General features: G+C 41.6%; 1 protein-coding gene and 1 pseudogene across 1 annotated transcript in view; one reads left to right on the top strand and one right to left on the bottom strand.

Moving 5' to 3' along the window:
* CMYA5 (cardiomyopathy associated 5) overlaps positions 1-20,789 on the bottom strand; it is a 106,406-nt gene that overhangs the window by 63,130 nt on the left and 22,487 nt on the right. The window lies entirely within an intron of this gene.
* On the top strand, positions 11-661 carry LOC118655805 (annotated as a pseudogene).

The following is a 20,789-nucleotide window of genomic DNA, read 5'->3' as shown; positions in this document are numbered from 1 at the left end:
GAGCCGGGCCATGGGGGAGGCCGAGGTGGGCGGCGGGGGCGCGGCGGGGACAAGGGGCCGGGGGAGGCGGCCACCAGCCCCACCGAGGAGACGGTGGTGTGGAGCCCCGAGGTGGAGGCGTGCCTCTTCCACGCCATGCTGGGCCACAAGCCCGTCGGTGTGAACCGGCACTTCCACATGATCTGTATCAGGGACAAGTTCAGCCAGAACATCGGCAGGCAGGTGCCGTCCAAGTCATCTGGAACCACCTGAGCACCATGTATGACATGCAGGCGCTGCACGAGTCTCAGATTCTTCCATTCCCAAATCCAGAAAGGAACTTGGTCCTCCCGAAAGAAATCATTCAAGAAATCCGCGAAGGAAAAGTGACCATTGAAGAGGAAATGAAGGAAGACATGGGCCCCCACAATGGAGTCGATGATGGAAGCTTGGGGAAAGCAACCGAAAAGTGCAGCAAAGGCAGAGACAAGAACTCCTCAGACTTGGGGGCCACGGAAGGGGTGGACAAGCGCAAGCACAGCTGAGTCACCGACAAGGTCCTGACCGCCAACAGCAACCCCTCCAGCCCCAGTGCTGCCAAGCGGCGCCGGACTTAGATGCTCCTCAGAGAAGGGCTGGCAGGGGTCAGGTGCTCGGCCCCTGCTGCCTGCCCTGGGATCTGGGGATCTGTGGCACCCACACCCCTAGAAAAAGGATCACTGGCTTAGGTTGAGTGCGCTCTGTGTCAGTTCTGCTGCTCTCTGCACCAGCGGCCTGAGCTACAGCCTACATGACAGAGAGCCTGGAGGAATGAGCATAACGCCATTGTCCCTGCCCGCCCAGGAGCACCAGTCTTCCCACTGGGCCACCTGTCCACCTGTCCGCTGCTCTTGCTCAAGTGACTGCGACCTCAGGAGAAAGGCCACACAAGTCGCATGCAGCGGCCCCTCCCTCAGCCCTGAGACACAGCTGGGTACTTGGCCTCATTCCCTTGTACTGTAACGATGTGTATAATGTGGTTGATATTTCACTATTTAATTTCTAAGAAGCCTATTTTACTAGTGTTTTATATGACAAAATACTGCAGAAGTTAAAAACCTATGTTGTATTTTTTCCAAGATGTTTGGTTTTAAGGTAATGAGCGACGGGATAATTTTTGCTCCGTTTTATATGCCAGACACAGAATTTGTGGTTATTTTTGTATTATTGAGTAGCTTGCAAACAGACCAAATGAGTGAGTGGAGGGAGGCCCGACAGGAGCTGGTGGCCGGGCCGGGGACCTGTGGAACATTAAAGCACAGAAAGAAAAAAAAATTGTCAAATATAACACATCCTAGACTGAAATGAATCAATATCCTCAAACTAAAAAAAACACAAAACAAGCTAGCCTGACTGGTATGGCTCAGTGGTTGAGCATCAACCTATGAACCAGGAGGTCACAGTTCGATTCCAGGTCAGGGCACATGCCCGGATTGTGGGCTCAATCCCCAGTAGGTGTGTGCAGCAGGCAGCCAATCAACGATCCTCTCATCACTGATGTTTCTATCTCTCTCTCCCTCTTCCTTCCTCTTTGAAATCAATAAAAATATATATATTTTAAAAAAACTAAAGTTAAATTCATCACCTCCCTTATCAGAATTACCCTCCCCACCTCACCCTTTCATGCTCACCTAGTCACTCAGGCTTCCTCTCTAGTCACCTGGACCTTCATCATGGCTCTTGCATCTGTGCCCTCTCTGTTACTAAGCCACCCTGACGTAGTGTTGTTATTTTTTTAACCACATCACCTCTAGATGTTTATATTACATTCCTAACTGTTCAGCTAGTATTATATGTACCGCTTATCTGCCCCCACCCTCAACTCATCTTGCCCATCTTCCACCAGCTTTACTAAAAATTTTTATCATGTCATTCCCTGCTCAAAAATCTCAGCAAATTCCTTCTACCTGTGGGAGAAAACAAAGTTCAAAATCCTTAGTTCTCTGATTCCTAGCTCATTTTATTTCCAAGTACCCACCTCCACCCTACCCCTACGTAATACATTTCTGTTTTAACTCTAAAATTTGCTGTTCAGTAACTATATCATGGGAATGCTGAGTCAGGGCCATAAGTGAAAACCCATCACAGGAAAAGAGAATATGTGTCTCCAAATTGAAATTTTTAAAGAGAAAATGACTAGCCATCAGAGAGGAGCTACCAAAATAATAGTTTCCCTTATTTCACCAACAGCTTTGTTTTGAATTGGTACTCTCATTTTTTTACTTAAAAAAGAAACAAACAAAAACACTACACTTCTAAAGAAGTAAAAGGTCCTTAAATTAGTTTGTTCTGAAAGATAAAATTTTAAACTATTACCTTTTGTTTCTGTTAGGCTCAAGATACGTATTCTAGGAACTGGTTATACCTACCTATGGCTAACAGCTAAAGTGACATTAAAGTTCCTTATAGGAATATAATTAGGAACAATAGCTTAGATTTGCATGTTGCTTTATGCTACTCTCCAACAATATCAGTACACTAACCAGAAGTGTAACAAACAAAACAAGGTCATGGGTAGAATTTTTCCCAACTAAATCTGTTAAAGTGCTTTATATATCAACTAGAGGCCCGGTGCACGAAATTTGTGAACAGAGAAGGGGGGGTTCCCTCAGCCCAGCCTGCACCCTCTCCAATTGGGGACCCCTTGGGGGATGTCCAACTGCCGGTTTAGGCCCGTTCCTGTGGGATCAGGCCTAAACCGGCAGTCGGACATCTCTCTCGCAATCTGGGACCGCTGGCTCCCAACTGCTCACCTGCCAGCCTGCCTGATTGCCCCTAACTGCCTCTGTCTGCCTGCCTGATTGCCCCTTACTGCCCTCCCCTGCCAGCCTGATCTCGCCACCAATGGCCCTCCCCTGCCGGCCTGATCTCGCCCCCAACTGCCTCCTCTGCTGACCAATTTGGTTCTGATTGGTCAGTTTCTACTCCAGTCAGCATCAAAAGCTCCACCTCCTAGACAGCCATTGGTCCTCACAGCACCCAGATTTGATTCTGATTGGCCGGTTTCAATGCCAGTCAGCGTCAAAAGCTCCACCTGCTAGGCAGCCAGTGGCTCCCCATAGCACCCAGATTTGGTTCTGATTGGTTGGTTCCTATGCCAGTCAGCATCTCAGGCCTATCTCCAGGCCTGATTAGAGAGGTGGGGCTGAACTGCAGTCCCCTTTGAGGCCAAGAGAGAAAGAAATGCCTGGCTGCTGGCAAAGCCCGGGAAGAAAGAGAGAGAGAAAGAGAGAGGCAAGTACTGATCAACAGCTGCCCCTGAGGCTGCGGATCAGACCCTGCCTCTCTATCTGGGTCTCAGCGCCCTGGGCAGACAGTGCTGGATCGCCAGGCTGCAGTGGGGCAGTCAGTGCTGGGTCACCACAGCAACCCAGCGCTGACTGAAGGACTTCCAGGTTGGTCAGCCTTTGGTCGTGATCTGTCCTTATGACCCTGAGCTTTTATATATTAGGACTAGAGGCCCAATTCATGAAATTCATGCAAGGGCCTTGGCCCCGGTCCCTGCTCACTGTCGGGGGGCCTCTGCTGCCTCTGCCGCCCACTGTGGCTTTGTACGGAAGGAAGGACATCTGGAAGGATGTCCAATCTAATTAGTATATTACGCTTTTATTATTATAGATTGTTAAAACACAGCAATAAAGTCACTTATGATCCTGCTTATATTGCAAACTTTGAAAACATGTTTTTAATATATAAAACACCAAGCAAACTTGTGATCTTATAATACAAATTGTTACTATTTTATGAGGGCCTTAAAAAAAGAAGCAAGAATTCTTAAAAGCATAATCATTAATTAATATTTCACCAAGAATTAATTGAATCCTTATGTCTTTAGCAGAAAATTAATTATATGCATTGCTGAGCAAAGTAGCTTAGATTAAACAGTGCTTATAAACCATTAGGGAATTAAGAAAAAATATCCATGTAACTATGAATGAAAAAATGACACAGCATTATGCTCTAATATAAAGTGCTTGTTTTGTAGATATACTAAAGACCACAGAAATTCATTGTGGATCAGAAGAATAAGTATCTCGCCCTGGCCAGCTTGGCTCAGTGGCTAGAGCGTCAGCCTGCAGACTGAGGGATCCCAGGTTCGATTCCGGCCAAGGGCACATGCCCGGGTTGTGGGCTCAACCCCCAGTGCAGGACGTGCAGGAGGCAGCCAATCAATGATTCTCTCTCATCACTGATGTTTCTATCTCTCTCTCCCTCTCCCTTCCTCTCTGAAATCAATAAAAAAGAAAAAAGAAAAAAAAGAATAAGTATCTTATTTTCACAATGACCAGACATTTTACAAGCTTGGAAGTTAGGGCTCTCTACTATTTGGAACTTAGTTATCTTTCTAGTTTTACTTCCCATTCTTCCCCTTCATAACCAGACCAATTTTTAAAGTGCAATACCAATGGTCATAAACCATGTGCTCCAGCCAAACATTGGCCTTCTCCCTTGTGTCTTTTCTTACATCCTTCTCTTCACTTGGAATGAATCACCTCTATATATCCTAACTTTACACTCTTCAGAGACTAGCTCACAAATCAGCTTCTCCATGTAGCCATCACTGATGCTGTAAGCCAAAAGTAATTGTCTTCGCCTAAATTTCTGGAATCTCAATGTGAAGTCTTCCTAAGGCATTTACACCCTACATGAGAGTTAATTTTACATATATCATAGCTACACTACAAGGCCATAAACTACCTGTGAGCAGGGATCATATGGTTTAGCGGTTCTTTTAAGGGCTCTCCTCTTATGAAGTCTTTCAAATACATTCACCTTCGTTTTCAGAGGAACAGCTCTTTTACTTTTGTACACATATTTCATCAGCTTCAGTAATATTTAAATAAATCATGTAATAATAACTAGCACAACTAGTATAAAATGGTATGAAAATAATCACAACTGGCCCTTAGTAAACATGTAACTCAAAATAATGGGTATTATTAGACAGCAGCCTTCTATCAGGAGTGGTTAGTTTGCTTTGGGTATCAGTCTATTTTACAGAGAAAATGGGGAGTTTGGGCTATTCCTGTCAATTAGGCTTAGTAGAAAGTAGTTAAGAGCTTATGTTACTCTTTCTGTACATTTCTGGTTTCCATTTATTAGTGCTCACAGGCATGGAATTTTTGTTTCAGAAGAAGTTCAAAACTGCAAGACTTTTCCAATCATCATTGGCTTTCAACTGATTTCAAATTGAAGCTAAAGTCAAGATTCATTCACTGAACAAGTATTTATTGAACTCTATGTACAGTATGCTGGGCAGGATTTTTTTTTTAGCAAGGTAACCATGTGGTTTAAATTTTCTAAAAGATCTTACAATTAATTTCAAATTAACCATTTTGATCTGAGCTACAGAATTGTGATAGAACTACAAATTACTTTTTTCTTATTTTATTCACTGGAAATCTAGGATGTGTTTGCATGTTGCCACTAGCAGGGGTGGGCAAACTTTTTGACTCGAGGGCCACAATGGGTTCTTAAACTGGACGGGGGGGGGGGGGGGGGGGGGATTTGTATTATAAGATCACAAGTTTGCTTGGTGTTTTATATATTAAAAACATGTTTTCAAAGTTTGCAATATAAGCAGGATCATAAGTGACTTTATTGCTGTGTTTTAACAATCTATAATAATAAAAGCGTAATATACTAATTAGATTGGACATCCTTCCAGATGTCCTTCCTTCCGTACAAAGCCGTACAAAGCATGGATGGAGTGTTTGTGTGAACTAATATAAATTCAAAGTTGCCGGGGTCCAACCCCAGCAGGTCCAGGGGTCCCCAAAGGTGTGGATGGAGTCGGCGAAGAAGGAATGACACAGAGACAGCGTTCAGTTGATCAGCAGCCTAGCCAGGATCTCTAGCCAGGATCTCCAGCCAAGTTCTGGTCTGGATCTCCAGCGAAGTTCTGGTTCAGGATCTCCAGCCAGATTCTGTGTCCATGTTCTCTTGCTAGGTTCTCCAGGTTCTCCAGCCAGGTTCTGTAGCCATGTTCCCTCACTAGGTTTTCCAGCCAGGTTCTGTCCAGGTTCTCCAGCCAGGTTCAGTCACCAGGTTCTAGTCAGGTTCTCTTGCCAATTTCTGTAGTCAGGTTCAGTCCAGGATCTTTTGCCATGTTCTCTCGCTAGTTTCTGTCTCTAGGTTCTGAGGCCAGTTTCTGTCCAGGATCTTTTGCCATGTTCTCTCCAGCGAAGTTCTTCTGTCTCTAGAGAACGTTCTGTGTAGGTTCTGTGCCTCCTGGTTCTGTCTTCTTAGTTCTGTCTTCTTACATCTGTATTTATACCAGTTGATTCCAATCCTATCAATCTCTATTCCAAAGGTTAGGGCGTTTCTTATCTCCATTCCAGGGAGTAAAGATTATGTAGCTTAAGCATGATTGTTCGTAGTTAAAGTGATTAATTACCCGCCTGGCACTTAGTTAAGAGGTTTTATTTCCTCCCTAACTTCAGGGGAAAATCCCTACCTGGGGAAACAACCTTTCTCAGAGACCTTGGTTAAAACACATAGTGCCAAGAAGGTGAGCAAACATATTAAAAACAGTATGCCATATATGCCAGGTCCCTTGAAACAGCAAGCATGGACCGGCTCCCGGCACAAAGTAAACATCATTACATAAAAGGGTACGGTCTTTTTTTTTAATAGTTTTATTCATTTCAAATGGGCTGGAAACGGCCCGCTGGCCGTAGTTTGCCCACGGCTGCACTAGAGGCAGCTCCACAGTAATCAGGTCCTTGTCTAAGCCCTCACCTGTACAAGAGCATCACTAGACACAACCAAAGTTCTCCCAGACTAGCTTGAGAACACTCAGTTGTATGTGAACATTTTCCTGCTTCTTTTATACAAGGGTGCAGTATAAAGATTCATATCTTTTTAAATTTTAAAAGTTATTTTTATCTAGAAAATCTTAAAATACATGATAGCAATTTATTTAAAATTATTACTTGAGACACTAATTTCTCATTCCGTTGTTTCTTTCCATGTGGAAGAACATCTGTTATAACACTCCTTCCTGGCTTAGCTTCCCTCTATCACTCTTCCCCATTTTACTCTGTTCCTGGTGCTATAAAGTATACAAGGCAGGTCCTCATGTGAAGAGGTCTTCAGAGCCTGTGACTTGGGATATAAATTTGGCTATTTCTGCTCTGGCCAGTGTGGCTCAGTAGGTTGGAGCATCGTTCCGTACATCAAAAGGTGGCAGGTTCCATTCCCTGTTAGGGCACATACTGGACAGGAGGCAACTGAACCGGTTTCTCTCTCATCTCTCTCTCTCTCTCTTCCTCTCTTTAAAATCAATTAGAAACATATCCTCTGGTGAGGATTAAAAAAAAAAAATCTGACTATTTCTGAAATTTGGTATTAGAAAGCACTTTGTTGTTTTTGTACCTAAGCCATATTCTCTGATATCATTAGCTTTATCAGTACTAAAGTTGACATTTTGATCTGTATCTGCCATTCCTTTGATTTATCTATCAATTGCTTCTGAACTTAGGGAGGAAAAGAATTGTATAGCAATTCTACTTGTCATTTTACAAAATAAATAAATGATCACATATACTGCAACTGGTAGAGCCTAAAGGACATCACCTGACAGCAAGAACAGATATGATAGCTGACTTACATGCTTGCTAGTATCCACCATAAAGTGATATGTGGACCAATCAGACCAAGAGGAATTCGCCTGTCAGAACTCAGCAATGCCCTGATCCCATGAGTCTCCTTCACAAGCACACAGGCAAGTGCACACCTTTGTTTGCACGAGCTTTCAGAACTCCAAAACCATAGTGATTGACACGATGCTTTATAAGCAACACAGACCAATTTTAAAGCAAACCCATGGTCACTGATGATATTATATCCATAACAAAAATGTCTATAAGCTGCAAAGAATAAGGGTTGACTATTTGAGTCAGATTGCAAAAAAGAAAAAAGTTGATATTCTTAAATGCCTCAGGTTACTTTAGCCTAGGGCAGTGGTCGGCAAACTGCAGCTCGTGAGCCACATGCGGCTCTTTGGCCCCTTGAGTGTGGCTCTTCCACAAAATACCAGCTCTTCCACAAAATACCGACTTCTGTGCATGGGCCACGAAGTTTCAATCGCACTGTACATGCGCGCCCGCACATGGTATTTTGTGGAAGAGCCACACTCAAGGGGCCAAAGAGCCACATGTGGCTCGCGAGCTGTGGTTTGCCGACCACGGGCCTAGGGCAATGCTAGGTCTAAGGTTGCTTCTGCTGCCATCTTCTAACAGGAGGAAGGAGACCTAGATTCTAGTGCTTGCTCTGTCATTCACCCAGGATCTGGTTTTCAGCATGGAAATAAAACAGTCTCCCATGTTGTTTAAATTCTAGTAGAGGGAAGACAGAAAAAAAAAAAAAAAGCAAATGAACAAATGTTAGGTGGCGGTAAGTACTATGAAGAAAATAGAGTAAGTGGGATAGAGGGCGATGGTTATGAGTTGGGGTGCTATATTATGTAGGGTGGTCAAGGAAGATCTCTCAATTAAAGAGATTGTGAGCAGAGATCTGAAAGGAGTGAGGGAGTGAGCATGCAAATATTAAGAGAAAGAGCAGAGCAAACAACAGTATTAAAATCGCTGAGGTGAGACTGCTTGGCAAACACAAACAGCAAAGATGAGACAGTGCTAGAGTAGAGGGAGGGAAAGAGAAAGATGAGAAGGGTAGCTGGGAGCCAGTTCACCTGGACTGATGGGCCATCGGGAGGGTTTGGATTTTACTCTGAATGAGATAAAGAGCCATTGGACGGTCAGCCCTGCCATCTTCAGGAACAGTGATGGCGAACCTATGACATGCGTGTCAGAGGTGACACGCGAACTCATTTTTTTGGTTGATTTTTCTTTGTTAAATGGCATTTAAATATATAAAATAAATATCAAAAATATAAGTCTTTGTTTTACTATGGTTGCAAATATCAAAAAATTTCTGTATGTGACACGGCACCAGAGTTAAGTTGGGGTTTTTCAAAATGCTGACACGCCGAGCTCAAAAGGTTCGCCATCACTGCTCTAGAAGCTCAGAAATGGGCAGCTACTCAGACTCAGCTGATTGGGACCCACCTACCCCACTGCCCAACCCCAGTCAGGAATTTGAATCTTAAGCAGAAATGACTGGAAGGCTGAAAATCCACGGCACTCAGGCCGGACCAGTCCTTCTTGTTCCCTGGGCCCCCAGCACTCCCCTGGTTCCTGTTCAGCTCCTAGTCTGCCATTCTTTCTGTGAGCTCTTTAAAATCCTTCTAATAGATTCCATTTTCTGTCTGCTATACAGAGAGTTGTTTCTTTGCTCTCTGTTAGAGACGGCTAGCTATCACCAAGCTTATTTCTCTCCTTTTTGGGCTTATAATACCCAGCCTCATATGCAGATTTACAGAGAAGGAAATTTTTAAACTTTGAATGGATTGGGGCAGGCTGTGGGAACACGTGAGAGGAGGGGTCTGGAATATAATCACAGAGTATAAAAGCTGATATAAGGTTTTGCAAGATAAAAATGAGTTTTCCAGGAAGACCAGGTGTTTTGGGGGCAATTCAGTCAAAAGGAACAGTATGTGCAAAGGGAGGGAAGTGTGAAATCATATGGTATATCTCGGTGTGCTTTGGAGCAACTTCACAAAGGCTGTAATCCTTAAAACAAAAGACCCAGTGGCATATATGTTAGTATAATACAGATGGTTCCAAAATACTACTCTAACCTCCAGGCAGATTGGAAATTACCCATCAGCCTATCTTTCTCAGGGCTTTAGATAGTCCTGATAATGAGTTAATGATGGTTTACATGTATACTTGTGTGTGTGTGTGTATGTGTATGTATATATATATATATATATATATATATATATATATATATATATATCTTGATTTCAGAGAGGAAAGGAGAGAAACAGAAACATCAATGATGAGAGAGAATCACTGATCAGCTGCCTCCTGCATGCCCCCCACTGGGGATTGAGCCCACAACCCAGGAATGTGCCCTGACTGGGAATCCAACCGTGACCTCCTGGTCCATAGGTCAATGCATAACCACTGAGCAACACTGGCTGGGCTATATATTTGTTATTAACAGCTGAGGTAACATGAGTTATTGAGTGCCTAAGATATGTGCTTGACCTTACAACCAGGACTAGATAAAAAAAAAAAAAAAAAAAAAAGTGTTCCATTTGAAAGTATAAGGTTTCAAGGCCATGGTCAGGTAGTTCAGTTGGTTAGAGCATCATCCTGATCTGCTAAGGTTGTGGGTTCAATCCCCGGTCAGGGCACATATAAGAAGCGACCAATGAATGTATAAATAAGTGGAACAGCAATCAATGTCTCTCTCTCTCTCTCTCTCTCTCTCTCTCTCTCTCTCTCTCTCTCTCCCTCCCTCAAATCAATCAATTAAAAAGTTATAATGGAGGTACAAGGTTTCAAAATAGTGAGTATCTTCCTTCTTTCCTATCCATCCCTCCCCATCCAAAATATTACATGTGGGCCACCTGCACAAACTTGTCCATTTACTTCAAAGTAGGAAATGTCTACCTAGTTGTGGGTAACGGTGTTACAGAACCCATTAGAACTTTGAAATTACTAAATTCTCCACTATTATAGAAAACTGAGGGCAAAAAGGTGCCAGATCCAGAGAACCAAAATAAATCAACTATGGTATGACAGGGCTGGTTCATAGCTTAGTGACTATTTCCAACCAAAACATGGGCAAGTCAATTATGTGTGGTCTTGGGAGTTCCTCAACAGTGGCACTATTGACATTTTTGGCTACATAAAATTCTTTGTTATGGGGGGCTATCCTGTGGGCTAAAGATATTCAGTAAGATCTCTGGCTTTTATCCACTAGATGCTAATAGTACCCTGCCCCCAGTTTTGACAACCAAAAATGTCTTCAGAATTAAACTAGTTGTGGGCCACTAATACAGTTAGACCCAAGAGTGAAGGGAAAAATAAACCATCAGCCATGGGCAATATTAACCCTGGTTGAAGATGTAAGTGAAAAACCATGGAAGATAAGAACATTTGTGTTCTGGGATTCCCAGCTGAAGAGTTAAACACAAGCTTAGCTCTTGAGCACTGGAATTCTTCAACAGCTATTGAGTATTTGCACAGAACAGAAACTGTACCCCACCAGACACTGCTGTCAAGTTCCTGTGAAGGTTGAGTTGTGGTTACTAGGAAACAGAGCACTTCATCTGAATAGAATGTGTCAGGCTGGGATCTTTTAAAAATATATCAGTGAGTCAGGAGAGATTTCTCCCCTGCTGTTCCACTTTTTTTTTTTTCTGACAACAATGATGCAAACTTCATAAAAGCACTAAGGACAAGGGTTAATTGGTCCAAAAAATAGAAGAAATCTGATCCGGTTTCCTCATTTCCTTCAGCAATTTTTCTTAAGTTTGCAACAGAGAAAGAGTCCTTAAATTGTGGCCTGGAAAATAACAATAATACATTTAAAAATAATACCCAGCTCCTCTACTAGATGGAATGAAGGTTTTTCCATATACCTAGTATGGTATATGCCATTTTTCTTTATCATTTTTTAAAAGAAACAATTATAGTAAAACATACCCAGACCTCACTCCAGCACATGCTGCAGAGATAACCAGGGATGAGTGAAAAACCTGCCAGCCCTGGGACTTCCGGAGAGAGGACCCTCTGCCTGCACCAGCAGAGAGGCTTGGGGGTCAGTGGGGGGGTCAGTGGGTTGGCTCTCCTGGGCCTATATGAATCACCTTCACAGAGATACCACTAGGAGCACAATAAAGGGTGCCCTCCAACTATGGAGAGAATGTCCTTGAGAATCTTCTTTGCTGCATATAGAGGAGTACAAGATGGGAGGGGGAGAGGAGTTAGACCAGAAAATTTTGACTGAGCAACCACCACATATCTTCTCTTTAATTTTCAAGTGCTTGAGCACTGCACTGACTTTTTAAAAAATACACTTTTATTGATTTCAGAAAGGAAGAGAAAGGGAGAGAGAGATAGAAACATCAATGATGAGAGAGAATCATTGATCAGCTGCCTCCTCCATGCCAACCTGGTCATGTGCCCTGACCGGAATCGAACCAGAACCTCCTGGTTCATAGGTTGATGTTCATGAACCACTGAGCCATGCCAGCTGGGCTCCATTGACTTTTGATCTAGTCCTCAAACTAGTGCTGCCAATAATCCATCAAGGAAAATTAATCATGCTGTCACTGTTACTGACAAATCCTTAGACATTTTGTGCTAGATCAGCTCTGGAAGATAATTCATTACCACCACGAACTTTGTGGTTTCTGCACTATTAGAAAGTATGTTCTTTTGTGCATACGTAAAGTGTGTAGAAAGTTTCCCAATCTCCATTTTTTTTTTTATTCTCAAACCAATGATCTATAAAGGTTGCGGTGGGAACCTTTTTTTTAAAATTAATGCAGTTATTCCCCTCTCCATTGTGAGCTTAAAAGAACTGCAATCTGAAAGATTAATCTCTCAAGAACACAATTTACAAAATCTGGGAATAAAACCAATATCGATAGCTAAACTTTGCCTCTCTCCCCTTCAACTTTCTAAGCAATTGTCTAGGTATTTTACATTCTTATACTCGTTCTATCACCCTGAGTGCTTATTACACTTCAATCCAATTTTGTCATGTTGGGCGGGTGGCACAAATGCCTGGTTTCTACAGAGTTGAAGGCACAGCAGCAGCAGCAGCCGGGCTAGACCCGGCGTTATCATGAGAAACATCCAGAAGACCTCGCGGACAGTCTAACACCACGGCTATAAAAGAACAAGAAACTTTTTACCTACGACAGAATGCAGAGAGTAAATCAACATCCTAAAAGGAAGTCTCTCAAATTCCACAGGAAATCATAAATAAGAGATCAAGTAAAATTCCTGTTGATACACTGGGAAATAACTTGCCAGTAACTTGCTCTAGCCTTTTTGTTGTTGGCTGAAAAATCTCAAAATAGGAAGCCAGCAAAAGATTTAATCATTTTTATGGAAGACTGTGTTGGAATAAATAGGATTCACGTAAAATTCTGATTCCCCCAAATCATTTTTTACACATTTTAAAGCACTTAGATCTCTTACAGCAGTTCTCAAAATTAAGATAAATATCTCATAATATTCTTTTATTCTTCACCCACACAAAAATCCAGCAAAAAATTATATGTGTGATCTAGTAAAATGTTTTTTTAAACATAATATAGGCTAATACTTTTCTCCCCGTTCTTCAGTCAAATTCAGGTGAAAATTCAAGATTTCCCTAATTGCCAAATACAAATTCCATTGTAGAATATATAGGAAAACAGAAAAGCATGAAAAAAAGAAAATTAAACCAACCAGCAATTCCAACACTCAAAGATGACTACTTTTTAAATACTGGGTATTTTCTTCATTGCCATTCTATCCTGAAATGTGCTCCTTTCTTTTCTTTTTTTTTTACACAAATGATATGCTTTGTAATGTGCTTTATCAATTATTATTCTCAAATTTTGGGGTCTCAGAACCACTTTGTGCTCTTTAAAATTATTCAGGACCTCAAAAAAGCCTTTTTAAATGTGGGTTATATGTATTACTATTTATAATATTAGCAATTAAAACAAATATTTAAAAATTCTAATAATCCATTTAAAAATAAAGTAACTTATTACATGTCAACATTAATAACACATTTTATAAAAATTAATTCTATTTTCCAAAATAAACAACAAAAAACATTTAGTGAGAAAAGTGACATTTTTTTCAATTTTTGCAAATACTTTTAATGTCTGGCTTAACAAAAGACAGATGAATTCTCATATCCGTTTTCTACATTCAAAATGTTGATATGTCCTGTTAGTAGAAGTATGTGAAGAAAATCTAGCCTCACACAGATATGTAGTTGGGAAAGGAAGAGCAATTTTCAGATTATTGTGGATATTTTTCTTTATACTACACCAGAACTTGACAAGTGGTAGTGTTTTAAAGATTAGTTGCAATGTGGATTTTAAAATAAAATTTAAAAATCAATGAAATTTTAATACTCTGTGCTCTCATGAGAGAATAAAAATGGAAAATGCAAATGTCTTAGTATTACAATGAAAATAGTTTTGACCTTCAGGACACCCTGAAAGGGACCACACAATGCTAAGTCTAATAGTTAACATAGCATTCTATCATAGGACATAGCGCTTCACCCACTAACCTGTTGTCAAATATTTAGATTGTTTCCGGGTTTTTGCTATTATAAAAAATGCTATGACAAACATCTTTATAGATACATCTTTCTATACATTTGCTTTTTTCAAATAACACCTTAGGAAGTAGAATTTGAGGGTCAAAAACAAAGTTATTTTTCAGGATTTTATACATATTGCCAACTTTCCCTCCAGAAAGGTTTATTAATTCACATTCCTGTCAGTAGCCTGTACAAGAGCCTTCCGTTCTCACCACACTCTTATCAACACTGGGTACCATGTGAGCCTTGTTTTAAGAGTTGCTTTTAAAGTGTGACTGAGCTGGCTATTAGAGAGCTCACTCTTACATGGCATGCAATACTTGAGATTTACTGGAATTTTCTGCTCACAGAGTACTTCTCCGATAATTCTACCACAGTGTTTATTTACTGCTAGTTAGCATTATTACAATTAGTATTTACCCTGTGTCTTCTACTTGACAGTAAGGTCTTTGTGTTGATAAATTATTTTATTTTTCAATTACAGTTGACATTCAATATTATATTAATCTCAAGTGTACAGCATAGTGGTTAGATATTTATATAACTTATGAAATGGTGGCCCCCAGCTCCCTACCCTCCGATAAGTATAGCACCAGACATAGTTATTACAATATTATAGACTACTAGAGGTCCAATGCAAGGAATCTATACAAGGGGCTCAGCCCCTGCCACCGCCACCGCCACTACCACTGCCGTGGTCGCCTCTGCCCCGGCCCCCACCATGGCAGCTTCGTCCGGAAGGTCGTCTGGTCTAATTAGCATATTACACTTTTATTATTATTGATATTTCTATGCTGTACTTTATATCCCTGGCAATAGGTTTTCTGAGACAGTAACCATGTCTCATTATCTTAGTGTTGAGTCCATAGGGTGGAGACTCATGGGATAATGGTGGAAATAGTATTTTCTACCTTATAGAGACCTGGGTTTAAATGTCTTCACTGCTTACTAGCTGTGCAAGCTTTTGTAAATTACTTCCCCTTCCTTTCCTGAGCTTGGTCATCATCAGTTAACAGGTAGACTAACATCTACAGTACTTCAGAAGGCAGCTGTTTTGAAATTATATGTGTAAAATACCTTGTCCAATACTTGGCAAATATTCCATATGTTTGTTCTTTTCCTTTTCCTTTCCAATGTTGAATTAAGCTTGTGAAATCCAAAGTTGAAGGATCTTAAATAAATGTTGATTTACTAATAGGCTACACTTAATTAAGAAAAACCAAAAGGCAGAGGACACCTCTTTAAAAATGATTACCTCTGAAAAGTGTAACTAAGCAAAATTGATGAGTTTTCTAATTACTCTTTCCTGCATCACTCAGATGTTACTCATTCTCTCAGTCAGTCAATATCTATGAGTGTGTCATATGTGTTCCAAAGACAAAATATACACAGTCCCTAAACAAAACAGAAATGTAAAATGAAACTTTTTAGTGTCAGAATGCCACTTCTTTGGTCATAGTGAAACCTGTAGTCAGAGAAAAGCTACTCATAAAGGTATGTTGAGAGAGCTGCTCTAACTGTAGATCTCAGTAGCAGCTGGTACATCATCCCTGGTGCCGGGAGCTGGTCCATCCTTGCTGTTTCAAGGGACCTGGCATATATGGCATACTGTTCTTAATATGTTTGCTCACCTTCTTGGCACTATGTGTTTTAACCAAGGTCACCTCTCTGAGAAACGTTGTTTCCCCAGGTAGGGATTTTCCCCTGAAGATAGGGAGGGAATAAAACCCCTTAACTAAGTGCCAGGCGGGTAATTAATCACTTTAACTATGAACAATCATGCTTAAGCTACATAATCTTTACTCCCTGGAATGGAGATAAGAAACGCCCTAACCTTTGGAATAGAGATTGATAGGATTGGAATCAACTGGTATAAATACAGATGTAACAAGACAACAGGACACAGAACCTAGACACAGAACCTAGAGACAGAACCTAGCAAGAGAACATGGCAAAAGATCCTGGACAGAACCTGGCTACAGAACTTGGCTGGAGAAACTAGACAGAACCTGGCTGAAGAACCTAGAGAAAGAACCTGGCTACAGAACCTGGATAGAACATGGCAAGAGAACCTGACTAGAACCTGGTGACTGAACCTGGCTGGAGAACCTGGAGAACCTGGCTGGAGAACCTAGCAAGAGAACATGGACACAGAACCTGGCTGGAGATCCTAACCAGAACTTCGCTGGAGATCCTGACCAGAACTTGGCTAGAGATGCTGGCTAGGCTGCTGATCAACTGAACGCTGTCTCTGTGTCATTCCTTCTTCGCCGATTCCGTCCATACCTTTGGGGACCCCTGGACCTGCTGGGGTTGGACCCCAGCATCTGGCGCCCAAATCCTCTCTTGTATCCATTTTAAGAGTAGGATTGGCGCTTTCCGCTATTACCTGAGTCCTGATCTATCACCCCAGGGAGAGCTTGCCAATCCTGCACTTTCCTGGGGTGGAAAGGCTGCAGTGGGGTTAAGGATAAGACTCCTTGGGCCTACCTCCTCCCATGCCTTTACATTTACCTTTCCTTCCTCAAAAAAGCATGGACATACTTCTTGTATAAAACATTCTGTCTGACTGGGAGTAACCTTAATTCCTCTGCTAGCAAACATATGTGTTAAAAGATCAATACAGAGTCATTTCTTTAGACTCAGTATGGCACATCTTCTTAATCTAAAGATCAATACAGAGTCTTCTTTCTTTGGACTCAGTATGGCACATCTTCTCAATCTAAGAATCAATACAGAGTCTTCTTTCTTTGGACTCAGTATGGCACATCTTCTCAATCTAAGTTCTGTACTATCCACCTTCTTACCCTACTTATCCTCTATAGGGGGGTCTGCACTACCCTGGTGGAGTCCTATCCGTCCCGAGTGTGGGGTTCTCAATGGGGGGGGGGGGGGGGCTTACCTAGGGGAATCCTGTTCCAGAGGTTCCCAAAGGTGTGGACGGAGTCGGCGAAGACTATCCACCCTCTTCCTACGGTGGAGTCCTATCCATCCCGAGAGTGGGGCTTACCTAGGGGTCCCTGTTCGGGCGCCAGATGCTGGGGTCCAACCCCAGCAGGTCCAGGGGTCCCCAAAGGTATGGACGGAGTCGGCGAAGAAGGAATGACACAGAGACAGCGTTCAGTTGATCAGCAGCCTAGCCAGCATCTCTAGCCAAGTTCTGGTCAGGATCTCCAGCGAAGTTCTGGTTAGGATCTCCAGCCAGGTTCTGTGTCCATGTTCTCTTGCTAGGTTCTCCAGCCAGGTTCTCCAGGTTCTCCAGCCAGGTTCAGTCACCAGGTTCTAGTCAGGTTCTCTTGCCATGTTCTATCCAGGTTCTGTAGCCAGGTTCTGTCTCTAGGTTCTTCAGCCAGGTTCTGTCTAGTTTCTCCAGCCAAGTTCTGTAGCCAGGTTCTGTCCAGGATCTTTTGCCATGTTCTCTTGCTAGGTTCTGTCTCTAGGTTCTGTGTCTAGGTTCTGTGTCCTGTTGTCTTGTTACATCTGTATTTATACCAGTTGATTCCAATCCTATCAATCTCTATTCCAAAGGTTAGGGCGTTTCTTATCTCCATTCCAGGGAGTAAAGATTATGTAGCTTAAGCATGATTGTTCATAGTTAAAGTGATTAATTACCCACCTGGCACTTAGTTAAGGGGTTTTATTCCCTCCCTATCTTCAGGGGAAAATCCCTACCTGGGGAAACAACGTTTCTCAGAGAGGTGACCTTGGTTAAAACACATAGTGCCAAGAAGGTGAGCAAACATATTAAGAACAGTATGCCATATATGCCAGATCCCTTGAAACAGCAAGGATGGACCGGGTCCCGGCACCCTGGTCCTATTCTGGTTAAAAGCTGACAATTTTTGCAGTGGGGCTAAAACTAGTGTGTGTGTGTGTGTGTGTGTGTGTGTGTGTGTGTGTGTGTGTGTGTGTATATGCATTATTTTATTATCTGTCCACAGCGTTATAAAATTTTAAGGATAAACAAAATGAAATGAAAATCTTCAACAACTTGAACACCTTTGGTGGCCTCCTAATTAGAAGTACTCATAGATTATATAGAAAATAACTACAATGATAACACTATTATAGCAACACTTATAAGGTATACCTAAAACTATACCCAGAGGCAAATTAATAGCCTTACTTGTTAGCTTATTAAACAGTAAAGAGGCCAAATAACCTAACTAAAGTATTCCATCAAACTGTTTTAATATATGCATTTAATGTAAATGGTATACTATTTTAAAGCCCCTTATAATCAACCTCTATTCTCACAAGGAAATGCTCACAGATGTTGACTCCTATTTACTGTTTGTGTTTTGGGAAAGGAAGACTTGGCCTATCACTGTTGCACCAACCTGGATATCTAGAGACAACTCTAACAAGAAAAATTAAACAGAAGAAATATACAACTGCAACCAACAAAAGCTGGTACTAGCTAAAAATACTAAGCAACACAGATTAGAGGTTCCCAAACGCTGTTCTATACAAACTAGAAGTGTCAAAGTATTTGAAATTTATTTTTTACACTAGAAATCCCGGGTGTTGCCCCAGAACTTCCAAATCAAAATCCCCAGTGGTAAGACATAGTAGTCTGTGTTTCGGTTAAAGCCTTCTGGTGAGTTTAAGGTGTAGCAACTTTGAGGAACCACTAGATGCATATCTTAATTTTTAATTTTCAAACAATAAGAAAAAGTTACTAAGTACATTGAGGTTATCAGCAAATTGAAAGAGGTGAAACAACTGAGAAGTCAGAGGGAATAGATATAATGTCAATGCAGGAAACAGTAGAAAATGTTTCAGTGGGATTAAAGAAGCTGAAGCTGGGATTTCACTGAAACAAGATAGAATAGAAAAAAGGAAGGAGGAGGATGGCTTAGGGGTGGGGAAGAAATTACCTGAGAACAAAAATGAATTCTTCAAAATTTAGAGAAAGGAATGAAGAGAGGGAGAGGATAGAAGGGAGGGAGGGAGGGGAGAAAAAGGATGGAGTGTTTAGTAAAGTCAGTGAAGAACAGAATAGAAACCAAGACTAGTATATTTTATTTTATTTTTTTATTTTTTTTTTTTTAAGACTAGTATATTTTAATGTGACTCTGAAATGTCTTCAAATACTAACAAGAAAGCTTTGATATTTTCTGACAACCCAACCAAAGAAATTAGAGAAAAGACACTACTGAGCTAAATGCAGTTCAGGTTGAAGATCACTCCTGGTTTTAACTCAAAATTAAAACGTAAGTCAAGTAGAATTATTTGTGCACCTTGGATATACCCCCAACTAAGAGTGTAGAGTGAGTAGTGATCACTAAGGAATAGCATTGCTAGGAATAGCAGTATGAACCCATGAAATTGCTCAAGTCTTCAGTCCTGACAGATTATAATAGAGGGAGGAACAGGGAACTGCTTACTCTGTTCCAGGAACACGTGATGTCCTTGACCATTCGTATCATTCCTCACCCTGCCCCCTCCCCGCCAACCCCCCCCCCCCCCACACACACACACACATCTATATTTTTCAGAGGCTGAGGCTCAAAGAGGTCAACTGGTTCTCACCAGTATATTCTGGAGAACTGTGAGTGCTAAAGCTTTAACTCCATGAGAGATTCAAAGAAAGTCGGGGACTCTGATCCTTGAGATAAAACTGAGATTAATCAAGAACTTTTTGCTATTAGTATTGGATGGTATATGCTAAAGTTGTTGTTAAGTCATTACAAACCTCTCTCCAGGTCTATAACTCTATGTTCAATACGGTATAAAATATTTGCAATGGGGAAGGAAGAATGTGGGTGGGAAGGTTTAGTTCCTTCAGCTCTAAAGCAGGTTTGAAAACTTTTGCTAGTAGTGTGTTGTAGTGATGAAGGACTAATGCAGCTTAAGGGTTTCAATATCGTTACTATTTTTTTTTTTAGGAAAAAAATAATTTTTTTTTTATTGATTTCAGAGAGGAGAGAGCGATAGAAACATCAATGATGAAAGAGAATCATTGATCGGCTGCCTCCACACCCCACAGCGGGGATCGAGCAACTGGGCATATGCCCTGACCAGGAATCATTGACCTCCTGGTTCATGAGTCAATGCTCTATCACTGAGCCATGCTGGCCAGGCAATATCATTGACTATTAATGGTTGCTGCCAAATAGCATGTTCAGAGTCTGCAGAATTGTCTTGCAGGTCTTAGTTTTTCTTTGTAAGAGACAATCATTTCCCAAGGAGATGAAAAGATAAGCCAAAACCAAAAGCAGAACCTTCTGACTTTCAGAAAAGGTGTTATATTGTTTCTCCCTCTTCCAATCTCTATATTCCAGGAAACAAAGAGAAACCAATGGGAAAGCTATACAACCTCACCTCTTGCTGTTGGCATGGCCGCTCTGATGAAGGATGGAGCCCTTCCTGGGTGACAGGATCAAACAACTTTCACTCTCTTACACGTGGGTAGACAATAAGGTGTGAGCCAGAGGTATCCCTCATAGGTGCTCTTGGGTGACCTGTTTTAAGGTTTTAGAAACTCACTTGGGTGATTCTGCATTCAGAATCCTACCCTTTCTCTCAGAATCAAGTATCCTCCCACTCATCTTCTATCCTCTGGCCTCCCT

The sequence above is a fragment of the Myotis myotis genome, unplaced genomic scaffold (assembly GCF_014108235.1).
Source record: "Myotis myotis isolate mMyoMyo1 unplaced genomic scaffold, mMyoMyo1.p scaffold_m19_p_5, whole genome shotgun sequence".
Classification (NCBI taxonomy): Eukaryota; Metazoa; Chordata; class Mammalia; order Chiroptera; family Vespertilionidae; genus Myotis; species Myotis myotis.
Note: the sequence above shows the minus strand (reverse complement) of the source record. Positions and strands in the feature narration are given on the sequence as shown.